Here is a 25,491-nt window from a genome sequence, read left to right as displayed (position 1 = left end):
ACAATGGAATCTACAAAGACACTCCGTTCTGGTTTTGAAATAGGTTTAGCAGTAGAAAAATAGAGTAGTTGAAGCACACTCCAAGTTTGGTCATATTTCAATTAAGGGGACTTTAATGGCTAAATAGAAAGTTTAGTAAAATAATTCCGAGCTCAGTTCATAACTCAGGGCTGAAAAAGGCAGGTTCTGCCACCTAGTGGCTCCCTTACTTTGGGCAAGTTATTTCCCCCCCAGAACTTCTGTATCTCTACTGGTAAAAAGGAGATAGTAAGAGTATGACTCTATGGGGAGGTTGGAGGGTGACTTGTTGAGCTTCACCATCTGATGAACTCAATTTAGTATGGGAGTTACTAGAAATTTTTTTTCTGGATCTACTCATTATGTTGAATGCAATTCCTAGTACTCAATGGTAATGTGATATTTCTTTATTTCTCTGTTTTGCGTGAACTATTGATGAACAATAGCCATTTTCCACCTGAATCCCTGGTACTTTTCCAATCTTGAAAATTTAATCATGTCTCTAAAACTAGAATTCCAATAGGTAAGCTGATATTAGGAGGTAGCATTGATCTTTTATTTCTTGCTGAAAAATGACATTTTATAGTGAGACCTCTATCATTTTCACCCTTAAAATCTAGGTATATGAATCCTGAGACCATTTGAGATGTTTTATGGCCCAGAGACATGAGAGTGCAATAAGCTTATCAAATTTTAGTAAATGGGTTATTTAGATAGTCATGATATGCCTGTGTACCAAGGAGTATCAGAATGATTCATTTCCCTAGGACTAACTGAAGGGAGACAAATTTCTGCATGCAACCTGTGCCAAAATATAAAATTTTGCACAGCTATTTTCTTCTTAGTACAACAAAATATTATCAAAATACCCCCAATAGTATTAATAGACCGTACTGTGAAATATTTGATAATAGATAGCATACTTATTATTGCTACTTACCCATACTTATTATTACTAATTACCAGGTCCAATGCTGCATAACATACACAGTTTTTAAATTCAGTTCAATTGTTTTAAAGGTAGATACTAGTACAATTTATGTATTTACTTTTCAAATTCAGAACATATATACCCCTTCTTTTCCTCTCTATTTTTGTTGTGATTGATGCATTGCTTGATCTATTTGTGTTAAATAAAAACAGTTGAGCGCTAGCAACATGGATTAGAAAAAGTCATTGTGTCTTGTAGTCAAACCAGTCCAGAGTCATGGAAGTGTGTGAGATGCAGAAAGTTCTTTGAGAATACTGGATACCCACTGAGGGATAGAAGTGCTGTATCCAGAGAGAGTTGCATTCCCTGAAAGGAGACACACCTCTAGTAACAATGACTGTGATAAGAAAAGGAAGAACATCCACACTTCCAAGTTCTTCCTTGTTAAGTCTCTACAAACAGAGGTCACCTATCTAGAAAGCTCCAGGCCTCAAGAATTTGGGATTAAGTGTATAAAATACCTTAGTAGAAGCAAGTGGGGTCCATCAGGCAGGTTAGTGATTGCCCACAACTCAAATTGTGTTAGTTTTCTCCTAGAGTGAGTGGTCAAGTACATTTCAATTTTATAAACTTGGTATTGATGTGTATGTAGATAGCACTCTCCCATTTGGAGAATCTTGTATTCCTCTAATAGTGTTTCTACCTCTTTCTGTCTCCTCATATTTTCCAAATACACTGATCTTTTATTACTAGTCATGTATTCCTAAAATCCTTTCTTTCAGGTTAGATATCTGTTTAGATATCAGGTTAAGGCTGGAGTGATAGTAAAGCCAGTAGGCGTTTGCCTTGCACGCCACTGACCTGGGTTCAATTCCTCTATCCCTCTCAGAGAGCCCAGCAAGCTAGCGAGAGTATCCCACCCCCACGGCAGAGTTTGGAAAGTTACCTGTAGCATATTCAATTTGCCAAAAATAGTAACAACCAGTCTCACAATGGAGACGTTACTGGTGCCTATTCGAGCAAATCCATGAACAATGGAGTGACAGTGCTATAGTTCTACAGATATCTGGGAATTTGGGGATTTTGGAGGGGTCAGAGATGGCTTTCTTTGCTCAGACAGGAATTGTGACAGATTTTACCAGTCCTAACCTACAAACACTTTCCTTAAGTAACTGGGGTGGGTTGAACAGTAAGGCAGTAGTACGACCCTGCTCAAGACTACTATCTCTGGGACCAAAGTCATAGCACAGCAGGTACAGAATTTGTCTTGCACATGGCTAACCTGGTTCAATTCCAGACATCCCAACTGGTCCCCAAGCAGCAGCAGGAGTGAATCCCTGAGTGCCTTTAAGCCAGCAGTAATCCCTCAGCACATTTGGTGTGGTCCACAAAAGGTAGAAAAAGAAAATAGACTACTATTTCCATGACACTCCACTTCACGTCAGTCACCTGAAACACATAAGACAAGACACACAGGTGTCAGTTGACCTACAATAAGCCTAATTCTTTCCATGACACCTTCCCACCTGCAATTGTTGGTTGTGGTGCTTGCACACACTTGGTTGCCTTGCAATTGAGATCAAACTCTCCTTGTTGTAGAGCTGGGGATCCCAAAGGCAACACCTCCAGGATCACATACAGTGCATGTGCAGCAGTGCTGGGCGACAAACTAGGATGTCACGCTTGCAAGGCATTGTTCTGCAACTCGTTCATCTCTGGTTCCCCGTAATTAGCCTTTTTAAAAGAAAAATTGTTATTGAATCACCATGAGGTAGAGTTACAGACTAACAAACTTTAGTGCTTGCGTTTCAGTCATACAATGATTGAGTACCCATCCCTCCACCAGTGCCCATTCTCCACCACCGATGGTCCGAGCATCCCTCCCACCTTATCTTTTAATTCTTTTCAGTTTGATTTAGGTCTTTATTGTGACTGATTTTCTCGAGCAGTCTCAGTAAGGTCTCCATTCATCCTAGCCCTGAGATTCTAGAAGCCTCTCTCTACTTGTCCTTCCTAAGGATGCCACAGTGGAGGCTCTTTAAGGGTCAGGGGAATGAGACCCAGCATGTTACTGGTTTTGGCATATTAATACACCATGGGGATCTTGTGAGGCTCTCCCATGTGGAAACTCCCACTAGTTTGCCAGGTTCTCCCAGAGGGAGAAGGGCCTCTCGGTTCCGGGAGCTTGCTTTTAAGTCTCTGGATGTTGGCCGTTGACAGGATTACGCGGTGCCAGGGGCAGTCCCTCGGTGTGACCACCTAGCTACTGGGAAATGGGAAATCTGGGAGGAGGAGGTCCAGTCCCGATCCGAGCAGCCTTGGAGGTCTCAGCCCCGGGTCCCACACACCTGGGTTCCTCTGCCGGTACCTTCATGCATGAGGCTCGTCTGAACATGTGGAAAGGGGCCTTGAGCATGGCTGTGGCTAGGGTCCAGAGGTCTTTGGCCGCCAGAAGATCTGCTCGTGGTGGGGAGTGAAGCTGGAGCCTATCCCCTCCGAGGGGCCCCAGGGAAGACAGCCAGGCGTGTGGGCAAGAGATTCTCTGCTCTCTAATTGTGACCGATTACATTTATTTATTTTTTAATTTTATTCTTTAATTTTCAGTTTCTTTTTTGATTAGGTCACTGTGAGATACACTGTTATAAACCTGTTCATGATCAGGTTTCAGTCATACAGTGATCCAACACCCACTTTCCACTAGTGTCCATTTCCCACCATCAATGACCCCAGGTTCCCTCCCTAACCCCAGCTCTCCCAGTCTGCCTCTATCTCTCTATGGCAGGCACTTTCATTCTTTCTCTGTCTCTCTCTATCTCTCTGTCTCTCTCTATCTCCCTGTCTCTCTGTCTCTGTCTCTATCTCTCTGTCTGTCTGTCTCTGTCTCTCTCACTTTCCCTCTACTGTTCTCTCTCTCTTTCTCCCTCCCTCTGCCCCTCTCCTTCTGGGCACCATGGCCTACAATACAGATACTGAGTAATTATCCTTTTTAAAGTCAAGGACTAGTCCTAGGTTACTCAGCTGGTTAATGACAGAACCATGACTCAGACCCACTACTGCCTTGGAATTGCTCATACAAAGCTGTTGATCACTTGCTTTCTTTCCCTTTACTTGCCAAATGCTGGTCTCAGTTCAATGTTTGTTCTGAACCGTATTCATAATCAATAGGAGAAGAAAACTGGAACTGTACAATTTCATGGATTCTTTTGCAAATAGTTTATGCTCATCAGTCTTACAAAGATTAGGAATGCAAAGTCTCGTGTGACTACAGATGCACCGCTCTTTCTAATATCACATCTCCAATGAGTTTATAAATTATGATTTATTTCATTCATTAAATGGGTTGTTTATTGTTGGCTGGTATGAGAGCCTATCTTTCACCTGAAATATTTCTTCTGTGTTTACTCAAACTCTGTCTTTCAAGATTCACAAAGCAACTTAGAGAGAATATTAGATTCTTGCCTCTATACAGCAACATCTTTCTCATAGACATATTTATGTATGCTTGTGCACATAAACAATAAAGGCATTTGATCCTTAAGCTTTGTAGTGGATAGCCATTGCTCTTGAAAAATCAACTGATTTTTGCTTAACTTGATTTATTGGGGAGGACATACATTAAATTAGAGAAAAAAGAATTATGGAATCATGAGGAATAAAAAGCAAAGTTAGCAGCTAAGCTGTATACCTTTCTTTTTGTAAAACTCTTCCTCAGACTCCCTACAAATCAATGTAATGCTGATTCTTCCAGTATTTTGATCAAGATTCTGATCTGCAGCATACACCTCAAACTTCTGTTTGTAATTTCCCTATTACATGGAAATCATTATGCTCACAAGTTTTCTTTGAATCTTTTTATTGGGGAAAGGGGCTCACATCCAAAGGTATTCTGGACTTATTCCTCAAGGAGCACTCCTGGGCAGGGTAAGGGAACCATAAACCGTGCCGGGAATCAATTTGAGGCTGACAGCATGCAAAGCTCCAAGGCTTAACCTCTGTACTATGTCCCTGGCCCTGTCATTTCATAAAGAACTTGCTATGTTTCCACCTAAGGTGCTATCACTGAAGGAGTGAAGGTTTTACAGAATGTACTCACATTGTTTTACCTCTGCCCTGACAAGCTGCCAGTTTTTGGGTTAAAATTTCTATTTTACGTCTTTCCTTTCCCCCAACAAATATTGCCACACTTTGATTTCTTCTTATGAAACATTTTTGTGACAGGGACATGGAAGAGGTCACTTTAGACTTCAAGGTGCACAAATGACATTGCTTAGAAAATAAAAACTCTTTTTGGGGGGTGTAACAATGAGTTCAAACCAAAGGAACAGTTGGAAGCATTTCTCCACTAAGGCAGTGACTGAAACCTCAGCAGGGGTAGTTAGCAGTGGATTTCATGGTTTTCAAGTCACAGAAATGTAAATAACCACTTTAAAAAGCCTTTACTGAACCTGTCACCAACTTTTAAAAAATTTTAAACTTCTCTGCTTTCACTGAGACCAGTATCTACTGTGACAACGTTTTATTATTGCACTTGTCTTAGTTAAAATTTTTGAAATTGTAGCCATTAGAATGTCAATAGAGGACTTTAACAGCAGACTGTTTCCACATTTTCCCTCTCTGTGAATTCAATATTGAAAATAAATCAAAATAGCAGTAACAGTTCACACTTCCTTGCTACTTGCTCTGTATTGTAAGTAGTTTTAAATTTTCATATGTGTTACTTGCTATCTTTACATACAATCTATGCTATTGCAGGAGAGGAAAATAAGGTCAGAAAATAAATAAAATATCCTACACAAAGATAATAAACGGTGCTGCAGAGATTTGACCTCCTACCTTCACATTTTGCACTGAATTCAGCCACTGTAATTTTGGTTCTTCAAATAGCACAAATATAAGCCACTAGATATATTTTCAATAATATTGTATAAGGTATATATTATATTTATGTTATTTTAGTCCCTACATATAACATTAACTCTAGAATCTTATTTAACATAAAATCATATCTGCTCCAAATCTTCATATAAACAGCAAAATAAAAACAATGCAGTGGATGTGTTTTCTGTCTACCATCCCTTTCAACGGGATAGGGATGCTCTGATTATAACTAATAATTATTAATAGTTAATAATTAAAAAGGACTAATTAAGAATTAATTAATAATTATTATTCATTATGCAGTGAACACCAAAGTGTGCTTTATAGTTCCCTTGGTTTTAACTGTGTGCTAGAGTGATGTCTGTTTTTTACTTCTGCATTGAAAAGGCTGCCACTTTAATTGTATTAAGAAAGTAAAAAGTCAGCACATTATAAAAAATGCAATTTAAAAATAATTAGAATTAAGTTATATTCAGAAATAAACATGTATCTACCTCACAAATTATTTTACCATTTTACCAGAGAGTATAAACTCATAAGCAACATGCAATATTTCTGTTTTTAAAGTTTACATAAATAATTTTCCACCACATATCCTTCAGTACCTTCCCCTTTATTCAGTAATTTCTAGATGCATTCAAGTGTGAATGGAAGATTTAACTTTTTATTTCTAATTTTATTGAATCACCTCAAGATAGTTACAAGCTTTCCTGTTTGGGTTACAATCACACAATGATCAAACTCCCATCCCTCCAACAGTGCACATTCCCCACCACCAATATCCCTGGCATTTCCCCCCTTTCCCACCCTCCCCCTGCCTCTATGGCAGACAATATTCCCCATACTCTCTCTCTACTTTGGATCATCATGCCTTGCAACACAGACATTGAGAGATCATCATGTTTGGTCCATTATCTACTTTTGGCACACATCTCCCATCCCAACTGATTCCTTTAGCCATAATTTTCTTAGTGGTTCCTTCTCTATTCCATCTGCCATCTTTCCTCCACTCGTGAAGCAGACTTCCAGCTATGTGGAAATCCCCTTGGCCCTTGTATCTACTGTCCTTGGGTGTCAGCCTCATGTGATGTTATTCTATACTCCACAAATGAGTGCAGTCCTCCTGTGTCTCTCCTCTCTTTCTGACTCATTTCGCTTAGCATTATAGTCTCCATGTCTACCCATTAATAAGCAAAATTCATGACTTCATCTCTCCTAACAGCTGCCTATTATTCCATTGTATAGATGTACCAAAGTTTCTTTAACCAGTCATCTGTTCGAGGGCACTTGGGTTGTTTCCAAATTTTGGCCATTATGAACAGTGCTGCAATGAACATACAGGTACGGATGTTATTTCTACTGTGCTTTATTGCATCCTCGGGATATACTCGCAGAAGTGGTATTGTGGGACATATGGAAGCTCAATTTCTAGTTTATGAAGGACTGTCCATATTGCTTTCCAGAAAGGCTGGACCAGTCGGCATTCCCACCAATAGTGAAAGAGTGTCTCTTTTCCCCCACATCCATGCCAGCACTGGTTGCTCTTTTGAATTTGTGCCAGTCTCTGTGATGTGAGATGGTGTCACATAGTTGTTTTTATTTGTTTTTATTTGCATCTCCCTGATGACTAGCGGTGTGGAGCATTTTTTCATGTGCCTTTTGGCCATTTGTACCTATCTGATAGGGGACTAATATCCAGGATATACAAGACACTAGTAGAACTGTACAAGAAAAAACCTCCAACTCCATAAAAAATGGGGAAAATAAATGAACAGAAGTTTGCTCAAAACAGATTTAACTTTTATGTTTACTTGATGCCATATAGTTTTTCTTATGAACATACCAAAATTTGAGATTCATCAACTCTCCTCATGGTGCATGTGTTGTTATTGACTTTACTAGTTTGACAAAATACTGCAACAGTTTACCAGCTCCATGTAAATCCATTTAGATACAATGATTAGCAGTACATGTGCATCCAACAGGGCAAACCCATATATACTAAACAATCATTAGGATGCCCCAAGGCATATATTTCTAGCAACACAAAAATTTTATGAATCTCAACATGTCATGTATAGAAATGACAATGATATTGAGAAAAAATAACAGAAAAAATGTCATTAAAGAAAATAATGAAGGGCTGGAGGGCATAGAGGGTATAGAAGGTAAAGTGTAGATGGTGAAGTGCTTGTCTTGGATGTATCTCACTCAGATTTGATCCTGGTACCTTATATGGTCCATTGAGCCCACTGAGAGTGATCCTGGAGAGTTGAGCCAAGAGTAAGTATTGAGTACCATTGGGCATGACCCTCAAAAGCAAACAAGAGTATCACTTGTATCATTTGTCATCTCGTTGCTCATTGATTTGTTCAAGTGGGTGCCTGTAAAGTCTCTATTCATCCAGCAGTCATCTCCAAATCACATTACGTGACCAACCCATCTTATTTTCTGGCACCTTGGCAAATAAGACAATGTCCCTGATTCTTGATCATCAATGGAGGACAGAACTCCAGATTCCTTCTCTCACTTGAGTGAAACTTGATACTCCAAGTATAGCTCTTTTGATTCCTCTTTGGGTGACATGAATAGTGTTCTCATCCTGTTTTCATTGGGCCCAGATCTCTAAGGTGTATGTTAGTGCAGGGAAAACATTATTGTCTGCCATGGAGGCAGGGGGAGGGTGGGAAAGGAGTGGTATGCCAAAGATATTGCTTGTGGGGAATGTGCACTGGTGGAGGGATGGGTGTTTGATCTTTGTGAGATGTAACCCAAACATGAAAGCGTGTAATTATCTTATGGTGATTCAATAAAATTTAAAAAAACTAAGGAAAGAAAAGATGTGCCCTGAGCCAGAGGTTCTTCGTCCTTTTAACCACTTCTTTGATGCTCTTGAAGGCGTTTCATTCTGCTCTCTTCCTCTTGCACAGCTCAGATGAAGGTCATTCGTCATTTTGAGTTCTCTACCTAGGTATACATAATTGCTACATTCAGAGATGTTTGTTTCGTTGAGAGCAAATGGAACATCAGGAATTAGTCCGTTTCTCATGAACATTGTCTTTGTGAGATTCAGCTGCAGTCCAACCTTTCCACACTCATGGTCGAAGTCAGCCAGCATTGGTGCCACTTGGCTAATATTTTGCGTTATTAGAATAATGTCATCAGCGAAGCTGCGGTGGTGTAGTTGTCGACCATCTATCTTCACTCCCATTCCTTCCCATTCCAGTCATCTCATGATGTTCTTAAGCGTGGCACTGAAGAGTTTCGGTGAAATGGTATTGCCCCGTCGAACTCCTCTCTTCACATCAATGATCACTTATTTGGAGAATGGTGCTATTCTGATGGTGAATCAGTAATACAGTTGGCAGAGGATCCTGAACGCCTTGTTTGGCTAGGGCTTTGATGATTTCTTCACTCTCAACATTTTCATTGATTTAAACAAGAGTAAGAAACTAAATAATTGAGGATATGGACCTAATAAACATACAGAATGCTTCAATCTAAAGTAAAGGAATAACCATTTTTATACGCTTATATGGAACATTCTTCATCTTCTAACATACATTGTCACTATCATTGTCACTGTCACTGTGCTCCCATTGCTCATCAATTTGCTTGAGCAGTTACCAGTAGCATCTCCATTGTGAGACTTGTTGTTACTGTTTTTGGGCCACAAAAATTATTTTTAAAAATTTGAATATTGAAAGCATATCAAATATATTTTTTGCTGTTTTTGAGTCACCCACTCCGTGATTCTTGGAGTCTTTTCCTCACTCTGAACTCAGGACTCACTGCTGGCAGAACTCAGGGGACTATATGGAATGCCAGGATCGTACTGTGTGCAAGGCAAGTGCCCTACCTACTACACTAGCTTTCTGCTCCAACAAATTTCTTTCCTAATCATCTCAATATGAGACTGAAACTTAGCAACAAAAAGAAAATAGGAAAAGCCTCACGTCCAAAACGAACACTAAGAGTTGAGCTTCTGAATAAATATAAGGAGAAATAAAATATAACCTGGGGAATAACAAACTCAAAGAGGTGTGTTATCAAATCCTATGAAATGCAATTTATGTAAAGATTCAAATTAATAAACAAAAATCTTAAATGAATAATCTAATCACACCTCATGTGAACATAGGAGAGTCCCCAGCATTGCTTACTTAACCTATGCACGCACTGCCACAAGTGGGCCCTGTGCAGGGCTAGGAGTGATGGCACAGAGCCAGTGGTGGACCCTGAGCACCAATGAATGTAGAAATAAATAATAAATGGAGAAAAGCAAGTTTCGATATGCTAAAGTAAAAAATTAATCATAAAACATGAATAAATGATGAAAAAAGATGATATCAAAGAATGGATGAAACCAAGTATTGGTTCTTTGAAGGAATTGATACAAGTTGAGAACTTTCTCATTATAAACACCAAAAATAGCAAAAAGAAGATAATACCCTGAGAAAAAAATGGAACTAGAGAAGCTTCATCTTATACAGCAGAAATGTCAATGTCAGAAAGAGTACTATAAACACACAAAGAAAAGTTGTGTCATCAAGAAAATAATGACTTAGTATGACACAAAATTGCAAGGCTGAAAAAAACTAATAAAAAAATTAAAACCAACAGCACATCAAGAGGATAATTCATTATAACCAAATTGTATTCATCCCAGCGGTGTAAAGATGATTAAATATCTGCAAATACATGTTTGCAATTACCTACATTTACAACACAAAGAAAGGTAAAAATCATTTGATCATATCATTTGATTCTAAAAAGCAATTTGACAAGATTCAATATCATTCATTTTATATTGTATTATTTTTTGTTTGTTTGTTTGTTTGTTTGCTTTTTGGGTCACACCCAGCGATGCTCAGGGGTTACTCCTGGCTTTGCACTCAGGAATTGCTCCTGGCAGTGCTTGGGGGACCATATGGGATGCTGGGGATCGAACCCGGGTCGGCTGCGTGCAAGGCAAACGCCCTACCCTCCGTGCTATCGCTCCGGCCCCCATTTTATATTGTATTATTATATCACATAGTATATAATTTATTATATGTGACATACATCATAAATATACATAATTGTAATATCCATATGCATTGTATGTGTTATACATAATATTATATATTAAGTGTATTATATAGTATTTATATCATGTTATATATTATACATTATATAATATTATGTGTTATATCATTATATTATATAATTATGTTAGTGTATATTAAATAAATATTTTATGCAATTTACACAATTCATTACATCAGCATATATTATATTTTATCATTTATATTATATGATAAAATGGTAAATAATTTAGGACGATAAAGAACATATGTCAACACAATAAAGTTTATATATGACAAATTCACAGTCAAAAACCTATTTACTGGTAAAACACAGAAAAATTTTCTTTAAGAACTGGGAAAAGATATGCATGTCTAATCTCACTACTAATTTTTCACTCGATTAAGAAATATGGCAGAGCAACTAGGTAAAGAATATATATTAAAGAATCCAAATTGGAAGCTAACCAAATATCATTATTTGTAAATAACATGATAAAGACATCAAAAATCCTTGAAACAATGAGTTCAACAAAGTGGCAGTATATAAAACAAATATGAAAAAATTGTTGCATTTCTATATGCAACATTGAGTTGGAAGAAAGAAAAATTGTAAAAATATTAAATACCTGGAAGTAAACATAAAAAAGGGAAAAAACATTCATTGAAAACTATAAGGTATCATTAAGATGTAGAACACACACGTAAATGAGAAGACATTTCCGGTTTATAGATCGGAAAAAAATAGTATTAAAATGACCATCTTGCTTAAAAAATACTTTAAGATTCTATGTATTATCTATCAAAATACCATTGCCATTTTTAAAGAAATGATAACTAACAATTTAAAATTTGTGAGAAGCACGAACGACACCAAATGACCAAGGCAGAAAAAAATTGAGTAAAGGAAGAGAAAACCGGACGAAAAATGAACGTTTCATATTTCCTGACTTCAATCTATATTACAAAATAACAGTAATTAAAACATTAGGGTGCCAAGAATTGCTTTAGCTATTCGTGGGTGTTTGCTGTTCTATATGAATTTAGGATTGCTTGATCAATTTCTTTGAAGAATTTCATGGGTTCCTTATAAGGATTGCATTGGATCTGTATAGTACTTTAGGGAGTACTGCAATTTTGACAATGTGAAGTCTTCCCTTTCATGAGCAGGGAATATGTTTCCATTTCCTTGTGTCTTCTTTTATTTCATGGAGTTGGCTTCTGTAGTTTTCTTTGTAGAGATCATTAACTTCTTTAGTTAGGCTGATTCTGAGGTACTTGATTTTCTCGGGCAAAATTGTGAATGGCATTATTTTTTTCTGTCTCTTTCTTCTGTCTCACTATTTGCATATAGAAAGGCCATGCATTTTTGGGTATTGATTTTATAGCCTGCAACTTTACTGTACATGTCTATTGTTTCTAAGAGTTTCCGAGTAGAGGTTTTAGGATTATCCAGGTATAGAATCATGTCATCTGCGAATAGTGACACCTTGATTTCTTCCTTTCCTATATGGATGCCCTTAATGTATTTTTCTTGCCTAATTGCTATTGCAAGTACTTCCAGTACTATGTTGAACAGAAGTGGTGAGAGTGATCATCTTTGTTTTGTCCCTGATCTTAGAGGAAAGGTCCTAAGTTTTTCTCCATTGAGGATAATGCTTGCCTCAGGTTTGTGGTAGATGGCTTTGACTATCTTAAGAAAAGTTCCTTCTAAACCCATTTTGGTGAGAGTTTTCATCATAAATGGATGTTGGATCTTGTCAAATGCTTTCTCTCATCTACTGAAATGATCATATGGTTTTTATTTTATACTTTTGTTGATGTGATGGAATATATTGATTGATTTCCGAATGCTAAACCATCCTTGCATCCCAGGGATGTATCCGGCTTGGTTGCACCCTCCCCATCCTTAAACTCTACTACAAACCTGAACAATTTAAGCAGCATAGTACTGGAACAAAGGCAGAGCCACAGACCAATGGAACAAGGTGGAATATCTCTACACACCATCGCAATTGTTTGAACATCTAATCTTTGATAAGGGAGCAAGAAATGTGAAGTGGAGCAAGGAAACCCTCTTTAACAAATGGTGCTGGCAACACTGGACAGCCACATGCAAAAAAATGGGCTCACTGGGCCTGGAGAGATAGCACAGTGGGTAGGGAGTTTGCCTTGCACGCGGCCAACCCGGGTTCAAATCCCAGCACCCCATATGGTCCCCTGAGCACGGCCAGGGGTAATTCCTGAGTGCAGAGCCAGGAGTAACCCCTGTGCATCACCAGGTGTGACCCAAAAAGAAAAAAAAATGGGCTCAGATCTCCACCTATCACCATGTACAAAAGTCAGATCAAAATGGATTAAGAACCTCAACATCAGGCCACAATCCATAAGATACATTGAAGACAAGGTCAGCAAAACCCTCCACTACTTTGAAGTCAACGGTATCTTCAAAAATGACACGCCACTGGCCAAGCCAGTGAAAACAGAGATAAATAAATGGGACTATCTTAAACTAAGAAGCTTCTGTACCTTAAAACAAATAGTGACCAAATTACAAAGATAGCCTACAGAATGGGAAAGGATATTTACCCAATACCCATCTGATAGGGCGTGATATCAAAGATATACAAGTTACTGGTTGAACTCCACAAGAAGAAAACTGCCAACCTGATAAAAAATGGGGTGATGAAATGAACAGAAACTTTTCCAAAGAAGAAATCTAAATGGCTGAGAGGCACATGAGAAAATGCACTACATCACTATCATTAGGGAAATGCAGAGCAAAACAACAACGAGATATCATCTCAAACTACAGAGACTGGCCCACATAAAAAAAAAAAACAGCCAGTGTTGGCATGGATATGGGGAAAAAGGGACTCTTTTTCACTGCTTGTGGGAATGCCGAATGGTTCATCCCTTTTGGAAAACAATATGGACGATTCTCACAAAAGTAGAAATTGAGCTCCAATTTGACCCAGCAATACCACTCCTGGGAATATACCCTGGAGAGGCAAAAAGGTATAGTAGAAATGATATCTGCAATTCTATGTTCATTGCAGCACTATTTACAATAGCCAAAATCTGGAAAAAACCGGAGTACCCCAAAACAGGTGACTGGTTAAAGAAACTTTGGTACATCAAAACAATGGAATACTATGCAGCTGTTAGAAAAAATGAAGTCATGAAATTGCCATTAAGTGGATCAACATGGAGAGTGTCATGTTGAGTGAAATGAGTCAGAAAGAGACAGACATAGAAAGATCGGACTCATATGTGGAATATAAAGTAGCAGAATGAGACACTAATACCCAAGAGTAGTAGAGATTAGAACCAGGAGGTCTGCCCCACAGCTTGGAAACTGGTCTCACATGCTGGGGGAAAAGGCGGCTGAGACAGAGAAGGCAACAACTAGTAGAGAATATTGGGAGGACCCACTTGGGTTGAAAGCCTCATACCAAAAGTGGACTATAGACCGAACAGGATGGCCACTCAATACGTCTATTGCAAACTACAACATCCAATAGGAGAGAGAACAAAAGGGAATGCCCTGCCATAGACGCAGGGTGAGGTGGTGGGGTTTGGGGTGGGGGTGGTGGGAGGGATACTGGGAACATTGGTGGAGGAGAATGGGCACTGGTGGAGGGATGTAAACCAAATACAAATATGAAAGTTCATAAGTTTGTAACCATACCCCACAGTAATTTACTAATAAAATAAAAAAATTGTTAGGGTGCTGGAAAAAGTAAAGCTCACAGATAAATAAAATAGACAAATCATTCCACACACATATGGACATGTACTTGGCAATTAAAGAGCCAAGACCCTACAATTAATAAAAGTAAGTTTTTGAATAAATGGTATTTGGAAAACTGGACTGTGACATGACAAAAAAATAGAAACTCTATACCTATTTTACACTTTCTACAAAAATAACTCAAAGTTGATTAAGAAATGGGCTATTAGTCTCCAGTCCATACAATACACAGGGGGAAAAAGCATGGGCAATTCAAACCAAAATCTCAACATAAAATATGCATTTGGAGACTAAATTCCCATGGCAAGGAAAATTGAAGCAAAAGTAAGCAAGTGGAATGACTTATTTAACAACTTTTACAGGGAGGCTGGAGCGATAGCACATCAGGTAGGGCATTTGCCTTTCATGTGGCCGACCCGGGTTTGATTCCCAGCATCCCATATGGTCCCTCAAGCACCGCCAGGAGTAATTCCTGATTGCATAAGCCAGGAGTAACTCCTGTGCATCACCGAGTGTTACCCAAAAAGAAAAAAATCAAAACAAAACAAAACAAACAAACTTGAAAAACAGAAAATAAACTTTTACAAAGTGAAAAAAAGTAAAAACTAGTACAAAACCATAAAGTCAGCATAACAGTTGGGGGGGTATATCTGCATAACACACATACTGTATGTGTTAAATCCAAAATATATGAAGAACTCTCATAACTCAACATAAAAAATAAAAAAAACAATAAATGGACAAATATCCCAAATGGATGCTAAACTAACGGCATATAGATAGCCCATAGAAATGAAGATAAGCTGTAAGCTTAACATCATTATTAAGAAATAAAAGCGAGAACTCAATGAATTTTTTTAACTCACAAACCTTTAAGCCTGAAGCAAGATGAAATACAAAACTTAAACAGAAAAATCACAGCAGCATCCTCACATACTGAGAATGGCCTGTAATAAAAATGATTGGAGGGGCTGGAGTGATAGCACAGTAGGTAAGGCATTATCCTTGCACTCGGCAGACCCAGATTCGATTCCCAGCATCCCATATGGTTCCCCGATCACTGCCAGGAGTAATTCTTGAGAGCATAAGCCAGGAGTAACCCCTGTGCATTGCTGGGTGTGACCTAAAAAATGACCCCCCCCAAAAAAAAAGATCGGAGCAGTATTGATGATGAGGATGTGGGTAAAAATAAAGTCCGGTACTCTGCTGTTGAAAATATAAACTGTTGCACCTCTTTGAAAAGCAGTATGGGTGTTTGTCAATAAAATAAAATTTATGAGAATGCAGACTAGTACAGTGGGTAGGGCACTTGACTCATACACGTTCGCTTGTCTCAGGTCCCCTGAGCATGACCAGGAGTGATTTCTGAGTGCAGAGCCAGGAGTAAGCCCTGAGAACTGGTGGATGCAGCCTCAGAAGCCAAAAATAAAAATAAATGAAAAATAAAATTGAAAATGACACATGATGCAGTAATACCACTTCTGGGCATTTACTTGAAGAATTTAAACAATCTCATTTGAAAGGATAGTTCATTCTTTTGTTGATATAGTACTGTTCACGTTAATGCTGTGAAGTCCAAGACATAGAATCAACCTAAATCCCCATTAACAAACGATTGGAGAAAAATGTGGTTAGCAGACTCAGTTGACTGTCCCTGTGTCATCCAAATGATCAAATAGTGCTTGTCAGGAAATATGGAAAAATCTTTAGGTAATTAGACTGTCATAAGGAAGTAAAACTAAACTCCTAGATGGCTTTACTTATATGTGAAATATTAATACCAAAAATACTTATACTGGGCAAAGCACACATGGTTAAAATTAACTCCTAGATTCCATGTTCACCATGATATACCAGAAGTAGGTGGATGGAAAAATGTTTGGAGTGAATAATAGGCTCTTTGCAGTAGTAAAATATCACTGGGGCATTGGTAGTATGCATAGTGAGCATGATACACACATAGGGGTGGGGAATTTACACACTTAATTTGCATGTTTTTGCAAACCATTGAAAAATCAATAAAAATCTAGTAAGTTCTTTATAAAAATTTGCTTTATCATTCACTATATACTCACTATTTACCTCTATGTTATGTGCATTCAGATGATGTTTATTGCTTTCAGAATTATTAGTATACCTATTAATACGATTACAAAATTATACCTTCCAGGGATGCAGTGATAGCATAGTGGGTAGGGTGTGTGCCTTGTATGCAGCTGACCCAAGCTAGGTACCCAGCACTTTAAAGTCGTCCCTGTGACCCCTGAACACAGAGCAAGGAATAAGCCCTGAACACAACCAGGTGTGCCCCATCCCCCTAAAAAAGCAATGATACTGTCAACATATTTAATTGTTGCAGTTTGGACTTTTGTCAGTTAGTCACTGTTTCATACAAATCCATTTTCCTTACCTAGTTCTATTCTGGTATAATTTTGCATTGATTCACTTACACACTTTCTGTGTTCCTATGAGCCATAAGTACTTCTTAAAAAATTACATAGAACAATTTTTTATCCAATTCTCAGAAATTCTACTGGACAAAGATGAATTTTTCTCAGTCACACGTTTTTGTCATTATTTTAAGTAAATTGAAACTTTGGTGCAGGTTGTTGGTAGACAGCTATATTATTTGAACCTTGTCTTGTTTTTTTGGTATAAACTTGTATTGTTATGAACATCACTCCCACAATAATTTTTGCAATACTCCATACATTTTGGTTGCACATATCACCATTGTCATTTGTATAAAATAATTATTTGACTGTTATTTAATTTCCTCCTTGACTCAATAGTTATGTAGTAATGATATTTGATCTCCAAATGTTTGTGTTTTTTTAGCTTACAATTTTTTGGCTAACTTCAAATGTACATTTATTATGTATACAAAGTCCATCCATGGCTCATTGCAGTTTTTAAATTTAAAATATTTTTTCTGTACATTTGATTATCTCTGCCTTTTTATGATGCCACTTTTCTATTTGACTGCCTTCTAATCTTTTGGATTCCATGCTGAAGTTCAAGTCGATGTCAAATAACAAAATTTTGTGTCTTAAGTCTTTTCTGATTCACCTGGTCATTCTGCCCCTATTCATTATGAAACACAGACCATTGGCAATTACTGAAACTATCAACACATAAGAAATTATCCCATCTTTCTCTTGAGTCATTTAAAAATGTGTTTGTTAAATGCGCTCATTCAGTTCACATTTTCAAATTTATTGCTATGCATGCATTCATTATATCTATTCTTTCTCAAAATATTGGTAAAGCATTCATCACATTGGTAATTTTAATATTCTACCTTTTATTTTCATCAAGTTTGATTAGATGTTTATGATTTTATTTTGAGAAAATTCATCATTTCATTACACTGATACTCTATTTCATATTTTAAAATTTACCTTTATTACTTTTTATTGATACTTTCATTTGAATTCCATTTTATTTCACTAAAGTATAACTTAGAATATTAATTGCTTATTTTTTGAGTATTAGCACTCAATTTTTAAGTCATCTTCTTGGAACCAGTGAGTTAGTACAGTATTTAAGGTACTTGTGTTACATGAGGTTTGACCCATATTTGAATCCCAGCCCCACACACGGTCCCCCAAGCAGAGCCAATAATGGTCCATCAGCAAAGAGAAATGCGTAATCCCTGAGAGCACCCAGGTGTGGACAAAACACAAAATAATCAAAAATTAGAAGTTCCCTCTTGTCTCTCTTTTGGCTGTATCCTCTAAATTTAATAAATTGTATTTTATTTCTTGTTTCTAAATACTCTTTTCCCCAATGTAATTATTTTTCTATTTATTTATTCTTTAAAATTTTATTTTTGCCTTCACGAATCACGAAATCCCGTTGATCGTCAATTTCTCAAGTGGGCTCAGTAACCTCTCCATTCATCCGATCCCTGAGATTTTAGAAGCCTCTCTTCACTTGGCCCAATGATGCCGCATTGGAGGCTCTTTCAGGGTCAGGGGAATGAGATCCAGCTTGTTACTAGCTTTAGCATATGAATATACCATGGGAAGCTTGTGAGGCTGTACCATGTGGGCAGGAAACTCTCAGAGACTTGCTAGTTTCTCCCAGAGGGAGAAGTAGGTTATAAGATATTGCGAGGACTCAAAGCGGCCGAGAGCTTCTAGAAGCTTGCTTTTAAGTCTCTGGATGTTGGCCGTTGATGGGATTACACACACCTGGGTTCCTCTGCCAGTACCTTCATGCGTGAGGCCTGTCCGAATGTGTGGAGAGGGCCTTGAGCATGGGTGTGGCTAGGTTCCGGTGGTCTTTGGCCGCCAGGAGCTCAGCTCAAGGTGGGGAGGGAAACTGGAGCCCATTCCCTCTGAGGGGCCCCGGGGAAGACAGCCGGGCGTGCGGGCAAGAGACTCTCTGCATTGCTCTCTTCTGGGAGCTTGCTCTTAAGTCTCTCTCTGGATGTTGGCCATTGATTCGGGATTACACACACCTGGGTTCCTCTGCTGGAACCTTCATGTGTGAGGCCTGTCTGAATGTGTGGAGAGGGGCCTTGAGCATGGCTGTGGCTAGGTTCTGGTGGTCTTCAGCCACCGGTAGCTCTGCTCGGGGCAGGGAGGGAAGCTGGAGCCTATCCCCTTCGAGGGGCTCCAGGGAAGACACCCAGGCATGTGGGCAAGAGACTCCCCTTACACCTTTTATAAACACCATCGTTTACAAAATTGTTCATGACCATTTGTTACAGGAATTCAATATAACAACACCAATCCCACCACCTTCTCACCACCATTATCTCCAGTTTTTCCAATCACCCCTTAAGCATGCTCCATAGCAGGCCTTCAATAATTTATTTTATGCAATTCATTTTAAATTTATATTTATATTATGTAATTTACATACATTTATATTCATATCATGTATTTTACATTGCTTGTTATAATATGTTAAAAGAATGACCAAGAAATGTTTCCTCAGAAGAAAGTTAGTGAGGATTGTGTATTTCATGATGGAGCTGTTTAAGCCCTTGAATAAATGACTACTAAAATGTTGTTACAATTTAAGCTGTCTTTGTTGATAATTTTTCTAATTATTATTATTTTTATTAGTAAATCTCTGTGAGGTACAGTTACATGCTTACAAACTTCTGTGCTTATTGTGAGGCCTCTGCTTCTTGTATCATATCCAGCTACATTTTTTGTCATGTCCTCATATGATAGAGAATGAAAACCCTAGAATTTAATTTCTTTATAAGGGAAAACCACCAATAATGAGGCTGTCCACCAATTATTGAATCCAAACTTAGTTATCCAAACTTAGTTACTTCCCATGGTTCTACCTCAAAATGTCATCACATTAGGCATATTATTTCAAATATATTTATTTTGTGTATCAAAGCATTCAGTAACAAAAAGTATTGTTGTTTCATCTTACAACTTTTATATCCTCTCCTAAGAGAAAAAAAAGTATTTAAATCACAACTGTATGTATAGCATTTATAATTTGTACCATAATATCTGTAAGCATTTGTTTTATGTGTTTTGAAATTTAGTATTGGATATGTCATTTGTTAATTAATAACTATGACATTTTATTTCGCTCTTCATTCCACTTGTTATCAATGTTTTGGGCACTACTTGGTTAATAATAATATACCATTTTCAGTTATTTTTTATGTAGTACCTATACAGTACACCAAAAATAACTGAAAAGGGTACCTATACAGCAGCTGGAGTGATAGCACAAAGGGTAGGGCATCTGCCTTGCATGTGGCTGACCCAGGTTCTATTCCTCTCAGAGAGCCTGGCAAGCTATCTAGAGTATTCCATCTGCAAGGCAGAGCCTAGTAAGCTACCTGTGGTGTATTCAATATGCCAAAAACAGTAACAACAAGTCTTACAATAGAGACGTTACTTGTGCCCACTTGAGCAAATCGATGAACAACGGGATGAAAGTGCTATAGTGACAGTGCTACAGTGCTACCTATACAGTATATATTTCCCCCATACTTTATGTCTGAGATATCTGTATTTTTGAACAAAGACTGTAAATCATAGATCTCCCTAAAATGTCTACAAAAGATTTATACAATACATGGTTCCTTGGCATGGAAAGATATGTCAATTCAGGATTTTAGGATTTAAGAGAAACTACTACCAATTAAATGAATGAAGGTTCGCCAGATTTAGGGTTTTTTCAGAAATAATCATTTTTACCTGAGAAACCTACCTTATAGCAGAGCAAAATTATCGTGCATCTGGTTTTGTCATATGAATTACTTTTTCCTCATCTTGTGAAAAAATGCTTTTCTCTCCTTGATATACCAGGGCTCATTCCCATTCATTAGCTCAAGAATATAAATCCTTAGTCCATCTCATTTGCTCTAGAATTTATAGTCATGAAAAGTCACCATATGTAAGAATTTAAATGTGTTCTATTTCTCCAACTAATATATCTGATGTCAATTATTTTTTTTTTATTTTTTACCAACTCAAAACGTCCCAGAGGGGTTGGGAAATTTCTCCCATATGCTCCTATAATATGTGGCTTGCATCTCGGTGTGCTAACTTCCATGTGTGTGGAAAGGTTTCATTTATGACTCAAGTCAATCTCAATATACTGTATGGTGGGAAATTATCTAAATCAACTGGTCATTAAAGGGGGGTCGTTATGAATCACATAGATGAAGTACAGGATATGAGTATAGGATCATTTAAGGTTCTTCAATTTCCTTTAAAGTGGCAGAGACTAGGGAGAACTTTTCCGCCCAGCAAAGCCTCCAATGACAGTTGCCAAAAGTCTGGAGTAAACTTGGAAACCACCAGCTTAGGGACGAAAGCATCACAAATTTGCTTCTTTAGATTGCAATACATATGCTGCTTTCAGGGTGATTGTTAGAGCCCATGTTATATTGTTTTCTCTTACTTTATCTCCTGGCATACATAGCTTTAATCTATCGCTGACTTCAATGTAAATCAATGACCTCATAAATATATAGACATTTTCATTTTAAATAAGTATAAATCATGACATTTCAATTATAATCATTTCTTAATTTTTTGAGGCAGCCACAGACACCAGCATGCAGTGCTTACTCCTGGATCTGATGACGGTGCTTTGGAGTCCATATGGAGTGTCAGGGATCAAATCCAGGCTTGTCTTGTACAAGGCAAGCACTTTAACCACCACACTATCTCTCCAGGCATTCATTTCATAATTTAATATGATTTTATAAGAGTTTGAAGCAGCATACCATTTGCCCTTAATTTAGAAACATCTTATATGATATTCTTTGTATTTCAATAAAGCTGCTTGGACAACATGTAGTTATTACATTTATAAATTTGTAATATATAAAACTCCTATTTAGTTATTTGTTTTACATTTATCCAATGTGCTTGTTTTCCTCTACATGTTTATTTTCATCTTTCTTTCAAGTGATTGAAACATTTTTATAACATATTGCTTATATTATTTTGTGGTATGGTATATTAGGTGTTATTATCTGGTTTATAATATTTCTTTAACTTAAAATATACTACATATAAGAATATTGATATAACTCTGGAATATACAATTATAAAATGTATATTAGAGATATAATATAATATCTTAATACTATATATCAAATAGTAAGGTGATATTAATATAATATGTTATTGAATGTCATATAATATCATAATATATAATACATATATAGTATACTGTCCTAATATTATATAACAATATAATATTTTATTATATAGAAAGAACCTCAAATGTGGCACTATTGGAAAGGACGAGTAAAGAGAGGCTTATAAAATCTCAAAGCTAGGACGAATGGAGACGTTACTGAGACCTCTCAAAAATTCAACAATCAAAAGGATGATGATGATGATGATGATGATGATGATGATGATTATGATGATATTTTATATTGTCTCGTTTGCCAAGGCATTGAAAATCAGATGGGTCGGACATGTAAAGTGATTTAGGGACAATTGCTGGACTAGAGCTGTTACCGACTGGATTCCACGGGATGTCAAAAGACTGCGTGGACACCCACCTACAAGATGGTCAGACTTCTTTGTAAAAAACCCTGAGTGAACAGTTTGAGGCTCTTCCTGTTGCTGTAGCGAGCAGATACTATTTAGCTATACTAGCATGAGAAAGGGACAAATGAATACATTACTGGCATCGACTCTAGCAAATCAAAGATCAACAAGATGACAAGTGACAAGTGATACAAGTGATAATATATTATACTACACATTACATTAAAATATAAAATAAAATATTAAAATATATTACTTGTCATTTGTATCACTTGTCATCCCCTTGATCTTCAATTTGCTCAAGCAGGCGCCAATAACGTCTCCATTTGTCCCTCTGGCGTGCTAGTGAAGGCCAATGATATCTGCTTCCTCCAGGAATAGGAAGAGCCTCAAACTATTCATTTAGGATTTTGACGAAGAAGTCTGACCATCTCATTGGTGGGTGGCCACGCGGTCTTTTGACATCGCGTGGAATCCAGTCGTAACAGCTCTAGTCCATTGGTAGTCTCTGAATCGCATCCGAACATTCCAAGTGGGATTGGACCAACGCCTCCTTCATGCAAAATTCTACTTCACAGAGTGGGGAGAAAGGTATGCAAAGTTTAAGTTTAAAAAGAGAACTCCCACAAAGAAAACAGAAAGAATAAAGAAAAAATAAACTATCTACATGAAAAACTAAAAAAAAAAGAACTCCCAGAATGACCACCAACTTGGAGCTCTTTGGCACTATTGCAGCAATTTGGGAAGATGCCGTCATTGACAACATCGATGAAGAATATGATCCACTGGTTCAGCACCTCCATGACTGTGCTAAGAATGTCAAGAATGGAAAATCCACAATAATGCACCTGTCTTCGGAAACTCTCAAGCTCATTCACCAACGTGGTGTGCACGAGCCTCAGACAAGAACAATCTAATGTCCGAGCTCACAAAGCTGTGCAAAATTCAAAGAGGGAAGAGTAGCAGTGTTGGCCTATGCGGCAAAAGCCAGGAAAAGTATTTGCAACACCCGCCTGTCCTTCGCAAACTACAAGACCATGATTACTGCCCTCTGTCATCCTGATGGATCTATCACTTCTTCCAGAGGGCAATTATTCATGAATTATACTCAGATCTCTTTGACAGCTATGTTCACCTGCCATGTACCAAATTCCACAGGATGGATATGTCATTCCTAATGTCCTCACTTCCAAAATTTGACACACCATTACGGTGGCAAAAACGCATATCTCACCTTGTCCAAACAAGGTCAGACGTGAACACCTGAAGAGTCTACCACCAGTACTCAACAATACACTGTCTCAGTTCTTCACAAACTACCTGTCTGAATGCAAGTTTCCATCTCAGTGGAAGATAAGCAGGACCGTGCTGTTGTGCAAGAAGGAAGACATCCACGACATCGGCAACTATCGCCCAATCTGCCTGTTTCCGTCGTCTACAAATTGTTCACTCGAGTCATCCTGAATAGAATAGGCAGAAGACTAGATGAAGGACAACCATGCGAGCAAGCCTGATTCCCAAAAGGATTCAGCACGATCAACATTATCCACACAGTGATCAAGCTCAGTGAAGTTTCGCAAGATTTAAAGATGTCGCATGTAGTACATTATGGTCTAATATTCATTGATTTAAAGGAGGCCTTCGATTCTGTTGAGACTGAAGCGGTCATCGAAGCCCTGGCCAAAGAGGGCGTTCAAACCCAGTATATCAAGATTCTCCATGGGCTGTATTGGGGATTCACCACTAGGATCTCACCATTCTACAAGGAAGTGATCATTGACATAAAGAGAGGGGTCCGGCATTGTGATACCATGTCACCAAAACTCATCACTGCCACCATTGAGAATGTCATGCAATGACTGGAATGGGAAGGAATGGTAGTGAAGATAGATGGTCGGCAACTACATCACCTTCTATTCTCTGATGACATCATTCTCATAACACCAAATATCAGCCAAGTGCCATGAATACTGGCTGACATTCAACTGTGAGTGTGGAAATTTCGGACTGCAGCTGAATCTCACAAAGACAATTTTCATGAGAAAAGGACTACTTCCTGATGTTCTCTTTGCCCTCAATGGAATGAACATCTCCAAATGCAGCAGTTATGTGTACCTAGGTTGAGAACTCAACATGATAAATGACCTGGCAACTTAACTGCGCAGGAGGAAGAGAGCAGCATGGAACACCTTCAAGAGCGTCGAAGAAACGGTTAAGAGGAGGAAGGACCTCTGACTCCGGGCACATGTTTTGGATTCCACTGTTCTTCCTGCACTAACATACACCTCAGAGACCTGAACCCTACGAAAACAGGACGAGAACACTATCTGGGTATCCCAAAGAGGAATCCAAAGAACTATGCTAGGAGTATCATGTTTCACTCAATTGAGAGAAGGAATCCGGAGTTCCGACTTCTGTCGATGGTCAAGAATCAGGGACACTGTCTCATTTGCCAAGGCATCAAAAATCAGATGGGCCACACAAGTAATATTTTAGATATAGTATATTATCTGATATATAATGAAAAGAAATATACTTTGATATATAATATTATCAAATTATACATAATATTGCCTGTATATACTATGTACATGCTATTTAAAATATATTCTATCATGATAATTGTATATTATGAGTTGATGTTTATTTTTTATAGCCATATATAATTATATCAGGCTGTCACAATAGAACAGTGGCAGGGCTTTTGCAATGCATGTGGTTGACCCGGGTTCGATTCCTCTGTCCTCTCAGAGAGCTCGGCAAGTTACTGAGAGTATCTAACCCGCACAACAGAGCCTGGCAAGCTATCTGTGGTGTATTTGATATGCCAAAAACAGTAAC

The 25,491-nt window shown here is 37.9% G+C and overlaps 1 non-coding gene across 1 annotated transcript; it reads left to right on the top strand.

Moving 5' to 3' along the window:
• The first annotated feature begins 6,122 nt into the window (after nt 1-6,122).
• LOC129400697 (small nucleolar RNA SNORA22) lies at nt 6,123-6,252 on the top strand. The gene has a single exon (XR_008627884.1). It is a non-coding gene; the product is annotated as a small nucleolar RNA SNORA22 (small nucleolar RNA).
• Nucleotides 6,253-25,491: the final 19,239 nt, after the last annotated feature.

The sequence above is a fragment of the Sorex araneus genome, chromosome X, assembly GCF_027595985.1.
Source record: "Sorex araneus isolate mSorAra2 chromosome X, mSorAra2.pri, whole genome shotgun sequence".
Lineage (NCBI taxonomy): Eukaryota > Metazoa > Chordata > Mammalia > Eulipotyphla > Soricidae > Sorex > Sorex araneus.
Note: the sequence above shows the minus strand (reverse complement) of the source record. Positions and strands in the feature narration are given on the sequence as shown.